The sequence below is a fragment of the Triticum aestivum genome, chromosome 6B (assembly GCF_018294505.1).
Source record: "Triticum aestivum cultivar Chinese Spring chromosome 6B, IWGSC CS RefSeq v2.1, whole genome shotgun sequence".
NCBI lineage: Eukaryota > Viridiplantae > Streptophyta > Magnoliopsida > Poales > Poaceae > Triticum > Triticum aestivum.
This window is the reverse complement of record NC_057810.1, coordinates 476,632,061-476,639,677: the sequence shown is the minus strand read 5'-3', so window position 1 is coordinate 476,639,677 and position 7,617 is coordinate 476,632,061.

The following is a 7,617-nucleotide window of genomic DNA, read 5'->3' as shown; positions in this document are numbered from 1 at the left end:
TACCTAGAAAGGTGAACTGAATCTTTGGGCCTCTAGAAATAATGCAAGCCTGAAATTAAAATACCTAGAAAGGTGAACTAAATCTTTGGGCCTCTAGAAAGATTTATTACCTCCTCAAGCAGCATCAAACAATTCCATGTGTGCACCACAAATCTATACCAAGTTTGATCCGGATCTACTTTTCCAAATCAGAATTAGCGCTAGAGCAAGCAAGATCAATGATATGGCCGTGAGACAGAGAAGGAATGAACAAACTCACCCCTCTCGCGACCTCCCTGGTAGATGCGCTGCCGCCGCGCACCACAGAGTGAGAAAAACGACTGGTGAAGGGGGAGCACGGCGACCATTGAAGGCCGGAGGGAGAGGGCGGCCAGAGTAGGGCGGCGGAGGCCGGAAGGAGAGGGTGGCCGGAGGAGAGAAAGGGCGAGCGGTGCTTGGGCGGGCGGCCCTGTGGGGAACAGAGAGGAGTCGTGCGAGAGGGGGGCAGCGATCTGGTGCGGGCTGGGAGATTTATTAGTTCTCTTTTAGTGGGCCCGAGGATAACTAACCCAATTAGAACCTCTCCACCGGGCTAGTTTTTTAGCTGGGTTAGAGCAAACTAGCTCAAATTAACCCATCTTGTTTCGATAGTTTGAGGCTATTTCAACCCAAACTAGCTCTAACTCAGGGATCCAAACAAAGCGGAGTGTTACTGTACATGCTACAGTGTGGACCGTAGCACATTGTTTTTTATGGCCATATCACCACATTGTTTTCTACTGCTGGTTCACTAGGCTACCATGGTTCGCACTGCTGGTTCACTTGGCTGCCGTGGTTCGCACTGCTGGTTCACTGGGCTGCATGGTTCGCACTCCTCCGACCTGAGTAGTAGTAGTACTAGTATATACCGCATCATTCTTTGCTCCTTCTTACTACTTAGACATGTGGGAGAGCCAGCATCCGGGTCGACGTGTCATGCACCAGATTAGAGCGCGGAACGGAAGGGGGGCATCACCCCGGTCGGAGCACCAGTAATTCATGACTATAGTGAGTGGTCATATCACAAGTCTTTCCAGTAGTAACGCGCCGTCAAATCGCACAGCCCGACCTTTCCAGTAGTATGTTTGAGAATCCGCCACTCGCTCACCCTCCTCGCCTCTCTGTCAAACCGCCTACCCAAAAACTGCCGCGCGTACTGCCCGGGAAAAGCCCCTCCCTCAACTTTTAACTACGCGAAAATAGTTCGAGCTTGTTCGTTCTATATAAATACAGTACTTACTGTATGTTTATTCACCCGTGGGGTTCTTCAATGAATGGAGGGGCGGGGAACACAAGTGAACAATACTATAGTACTACTAGTAGTAAGTAGGAGTCGTACAGTAGTCACCTTAAATAGAGAGTTTATTTTCTTTAATGCCACGTACACAAATTGAAACGCTTGTTGTGGAGATAAAAAATATAATCACTCCACTATATATGGACGCAGGGGCTCGAGCGCTTGCTTTACTAGGGTTGCTCTCTTCATTCTCTCGCCCTCTCCAGATATAAACAAGACATCGGTAGCGACATTTTCTCTCTGCTCACCACTGGTCACAGATCTGACCGGATCCCTTCGGTCGGTGTGTGTAGAGGACTAAAAGGTGTATCGTTCACGCGATCATCGCCGCCGAGGGAGGAAACCCACAGCTGCCGGAGGGGCCCGATCCTCTGCCCGTGTCGTTCTCTCCGACACAGCGCCGGCTCGGGAGGTCCTTCGACCCTTCTTCCTCCCTGCCGTATTGTCCGCAGATCCGACCTGCCGCCTTCGACATCCCGGCGACCCTCAGGTATAAGTTCATTGAAAGCGGCCTTGCTCTACTGCCCCAGCTCCCCACATGTCTGCATGTGCATCGTTTTCTACTCCCATCAGCTCTTCCAAAGCCACCTAATTTTTTAGTATTATTAGAGGTAAAGCTACTTCATGCATTCGAATCTAAGGCTTTGTTCAAACAACGAAGAAAGGGGGGAAAGTTGTAGCATGAATCTAGGACTTGATTCAAAGAGGAAATAATATGGTGAAAGTAGTAGAGATCGGATACCCAACCAGTCTCTTGGCTGAAAAGGGAAATAATGGGAAAATGTAGTACAAACTGGATAAGGAACAAATCTATTATTGGTTGAAAAAAGGATAGAAAGTGGCGGCTGGTGGACAAGTCAACAAAGTATGTCCAGGATTAGATTTGTTGCCGTCACATAGTAAAAGGTCTCTAGGATTAGATTTGCTGCCCTCACATAGTAAAAGGTCTCCGGATTAGATTTGCTGCCCTCACATAGTAAAAGGTCTCCAGGATTAGATTTGCTGCCCTCACATAGTAAAAGGTCTCCAGGATTAGATTTGCTGCCCTCACATAGTAAAAGGTCTCCAGGATTAGATTTGTTGCCCTCACATAGTACAAGGTCTCCAGGATTAGGTTTGCTGCCCTCACATAGCATGAACAAACTCGGCATCACCACTTTATGCCTCCTTGTAGGTACATTGTGCTGATGCGTCCACTGTCGCATGTCCTTATACCAACCTTTTGTTGTTGTTAATGTAAGAGCGCATGTAAAATGAAGCGATCAGACTGTTACCTTAGGGACATGTCTAACCAGAGTTATTGTTAATCTAATGCCTCCAGTGATATGATGCAATTAAACTGTGTTACAAATGGCACTCCTGTTGTTTTCCCTAGTATGATAAGTAAGTTGCTCCTTTACGCTGCTGAGTGTCCTGGTGTCCCCATGGTCCCATGCCCTTAAACCAACTCTTTAGCTGCTGTTGATTTACTGTGTCTGGTAAACAAGCAATGCCACCATTAAAGTAATCCCATATTTGAGGAATCTCATTGTTGATCGTAATGCTTCTGGTAACATGAAGCATTGCTGATGTTTTAAAATTTCTACCGTCCTTGCATGATTGCCATGAACATAATTAAGATGCTTTTTTTCATTCTGTATATGTTTCATATATTCTTATTGACCAGCAACTATTTACTTTCTATCTTTTTGTGCAGATAGGGATATCCATTTCACCTTGTTGCTATTGTGACCTTTTGGATAACTGCACAAAACACTTTTTTTGGAATGAGTGTCTTGTGCAGTTCAACTAAAATGTCATGTGGGCAACATCTCTCCATTTTGGTGGAACTGCACAAAATGGTGATTGGAGTTCCCAAAATCTCCGTCAAGTTCTGCTGGTAATCTCATGCAACATTTTATTAGCCTTTGCAAGATGGAGCCGTCACTGTCACCACAATGGCACTTTATTTTAGTGGAACTGCACAAAAGGATAAGAAAATTATAGTTGCACCTTACATGAGCCAGACAGCCAACCTTAATGTTCCTCAATTTTAGTGCAACTACTAAAGAAGAACCTGCCAGCTCATGAGAGCAAGTACTTCTTGCTAGCTGAATGATGCAATATTTGCTTCATTTTAGGTGAACTGCAGAAAAAGGCGCATGAATTGAATCATGGAACTCCAGGCAGACCTCATCCTAGTGGAGCTGCAGGTTGAGTTCAAGGAGGCGGCTATTAAAGCGAAATCATGCTCTCCTGTCTCCTTGTTTGTGCTGTGCAAACAGGATACTCAACTACAGATGTTGTGACGGTCAAGAGCATTCGCCAAGTTCTTCGATTGTATGACATGGCTAGCCAAGATGGATTTAATCCCGATATTCACTTTATCAAAAGGCTCTAATGGGTTGGTTCAGAATCTTGCAAGATGGGAATCAATGAGATGTGTAGGCATCTTTGTTGTACTTATTATTTGAATCTTATTTGTTGGTTCTGAATCTTGCAAGATGGGAATCGATGAGATGTGTAGGCATCTTTGTTGTACTTATTATTTGGATCTTATTTGTTGGTTCTGAATCTTGCAAGCTGGGAATCAATGAGATGTGTAGGCATCTTTGTTGTACTTATTAGTTGGATCTTATTTGTTGGTTCTGAATCTTGCAAGCTGGGAAACACGGCATGATGATGCAGAGGACAACAACCATAACAAACAGTTCAAACTTGGTAGTATTATCTTTGTGAAAGTGCGACAAATGTGCTGATCGTGTGCGTCCTGAGAATAATAATTCTAATTTTTGTGCATGTTGATCCTATGGCACTGATAGAACGAGCCAATGCATTGCTTGTTTTAAGTATAAATTTCTATTAAAGCTAATTAAATTTAAGTAAAGTGACCACTAACTCCTGTTATTACAGTACCAATACAGACGCGCTCGTGAACCGACGTGTGGCCAGAGTAGGTTTCTTAATGGAGGCGTTTGAATGCGCCGAGGGTGCATCTTCTGTTGGGCGTGCAGCGGACGAGGGAGGGGTAGTAACTGTTGTCGCCTATACACACTTAGCTTACTGTTGAATCCAGTTACCCAAGAGCTGAAAAATGAACTGATGCCGCCGCCTACACACTCGTTCACTCAAAGAGACTCCAATGGCGATCCGAGGGATGAGCCTGCTGGATATGGACTTCAGCAAGGAGTTCCGCTTTGAGTTGGCCGTTCAGTCCTATGGCTGACCAAGTTGAATGTGATGTACACCAATGATACGGACTCGGTGAAGCTCTGTCTCGCCTCAGTCCTATGGCTGCACCAGGTTCTGGAGCATTTGCCCGTTTCATCGGCAGCGCCGACTGCACCTTCGCTATGGTGGAGAGAAGGAAGAACGTGATGATTCGGCCATCTGGTGCAACAAGCTTGTCGACATCCAGAAGCAATACAAGATCATCAACAACGGGCAGCAGAAGGACTCCGTGGTTGACCTCGCTGAGACCATCATCGACCCTTAATACGCCAACATGAAAGAAGACAACATGAACATGTGGGAGGTACCTCTGAATCTAGCCTACATAACCTACACGGCCAAGGATGCATACGCATGCTATGACATGTACAGGTAGATCTTGGACATGAGGGCGTGTCTGCTTCCCGTAACCGATGAGTACACGGACAGCCGCAGCGTCATGATCAAGCATGCCAGGAAGGTCTAGATGTTGCACTTTATCTGTTTATAAGCACCTTTATCATCTAAGTGTTTCATGCATTAGCCTATGTGTCGTAATTATCTGTTTTGTCTGAAATATTTCTTTTAAGAACCCATTAAGTTGATTACTTTTTAGTGGCTATTTGCTTATGTATGTAACTAGTTCACTTGTCCGTTAAAAAAAACTAGTTCACTCGGCTGCTGTGCTTTGAATCTCCTTCCTCCCAACATATTCCTCTCCTCAGGTGCACCCAGCAGGTCTCTGAATTTTCTCCCACATTCTTTTTTTTGATGTAAACTGAGTTTTCTCCTAGTACTTTTCCCTAGAACCAACTCAACTGTCCCACGTCTAGCCTAAAAAATAATAATAGCGCATGTACTATTAACTCATCAAATTTAAATGATATTTTATTTCATAAGTTGAAAGTTCTTACAAAATAATAATAATAATTGTTTATATATAACTTGGCAAGTTAACTCCTAGTGATTGCGCACATAAGCTTGCAAAGATTTTACTGACCAATGCAGTAATAGACGTGCAATCATGTGTTTATGTTTTTATAACATTTCTCCGTCTAGCCCAACATGATATTTTCACGCATCCCAGCAAGTACGCGGATTTCGAGAAAAATGCAAATGGGATTTAAACGGATTGCATAGATGCTACATCATTGTTTCACCCAGCCCACCAAATGGACTAAAAAACAAATGGACTGGCTGACATGTGGGCCAGTAGGTCGAAGCCTAAGAAGGCGTTGGATATACATCCAACGACCGGCATTATTCTTCAATCTCTCATCTTCTTCCCCCAGCGCTGCCGAAACCGCCTACTCCAGCCTTCGGCGTACATCGACGTTGTTTTGCGCTCCTCAGCGAAACGATACCCCACCGACGGCAAGGCCATCCCTCCACTCCGCACCTCCTGTTATTCTTTGCCGAGTGTAGGCCTACCCCGCACCCGAACCAGTCAAGTTTCCCAGTCCTCTCCGTCTGTGACTCCACTGCCGCGTCTTCCCCATCTCCGGGTCGTTCCAGTCTGGGGCCTGGCTGTCGTCCAACGCCTCAGTGCGCTCGGCGCGGCATGGTCAACATACGAGAGTCATTGGAAGAGGACTGTACGTGAAGAGCCTGACGGCTGGGACCCACGAGGTCCATGGTCGCACGCAAGGAAAGTTCCTCTTTATTATGCACTGTACGTGGACTGTACGTGGGAAGGGCTTCTGTATTTCGCGAAAAAAACGTTCCCCTCGCTGACAGGTCGAACCCACCAGCTATATCTTCGCACGCAAGGAAGTGCCTCCTTATTACGCACAAAGCAAAGGTTTAAGCTTGGGGGAGTTGATACGTCTGCGTCGTATCTACTTTTCCAAACACTTTTGCCCTTGTTTTGGACTCTAACTTGCATGATTTGAATGGAACTTACCCGGACTGACGCTGTTTTCAGCAGAACTGCCATGGTGTTATTTTTGGGCAGAAATGAAAGTTCTCGGAATGACCTGAAAATCCACGGAGCAACTTTTCAGAATTAATAACAAATATTGGCGAAAGAATCAGGGTCAGGGGGGCCACACCCTGTCCACGAGGGTGGGTGGCGCGCCCCCTCCCCTAGGGTGCGCCCCCTACCTCATGCCCCCCCTGGACGTCCACCGACCTCAACTCCAACTCCATATATTTGCTTTCGTGGAGAAAAAAATCAGAGAGAAAGTTTCATCGTTTTTTACGATACGGAGTCGCCGCCAAGCCCTAATCTCTCTCGGGAGGGCAGATCTGGAGTCCGTTCGGGGCTCCAGAGAGGGGGATTCGTCGCTGTCGTCATCATCAACCATCCTCCATCACCAATTTCATGATGCTCACCGCCGTGCATGAGTAATTCCATCGTAGGCTTGCTGGACGGTGATGGGTTGGATGAGATTTACCATGTAATCAAGTTAGTTTTGTTAGGGTTTGATCCCTAGTATCCACTATGTTCTAAGATTGATGTTGCTATGACTTTGCTATGCTTAATGCTTGTCACTAGGGCCCGAGTACCACAATTTAAGATCTGAACCTATTATGTTTTCATGAATATACGTGAGTTTTTGATCCTATCTTGCAAGTCTATAGTCACCTATTATGTGTTATGATCCGACAACCTCGAAGTGACAATAATCGGGATACTTCTCGGTGATGACCGTAGTTTGAGGAGTTCATGTATTCACTATGTGTTAATGCTTTGGTCCGGTACTCTATTAAAAGGAGGACTTAATATCCCTTAGTTTCCATTAGGACCCCGTTGCCACGGGAGGATAGGACAAAAGATGTCATGCAAGTTCTTTTCCATAAGCACGCATGACTATATTCGGAATACATGCCCACATTACATTGATAAACTGGAGCTAGTTCTATGTCACCCTATGTTATAACTGTTACATGAGGAATCGCATCCGACATAATTATCCATCACTGATCCAATGCATACGAGCTTTTCACATATTGTGCTTTGCTTAGTTACTTTACCATTGCTACTGTTACAATTACTATAAAATTGCTACTGTTACTTTTGCTACCGTTACCGTTACTTCCATACTACTTTGCTACTAAATACTTTGCTGAGATACTAAGTTATCCAGGTGTGGTTGAATTGACAACTCAAC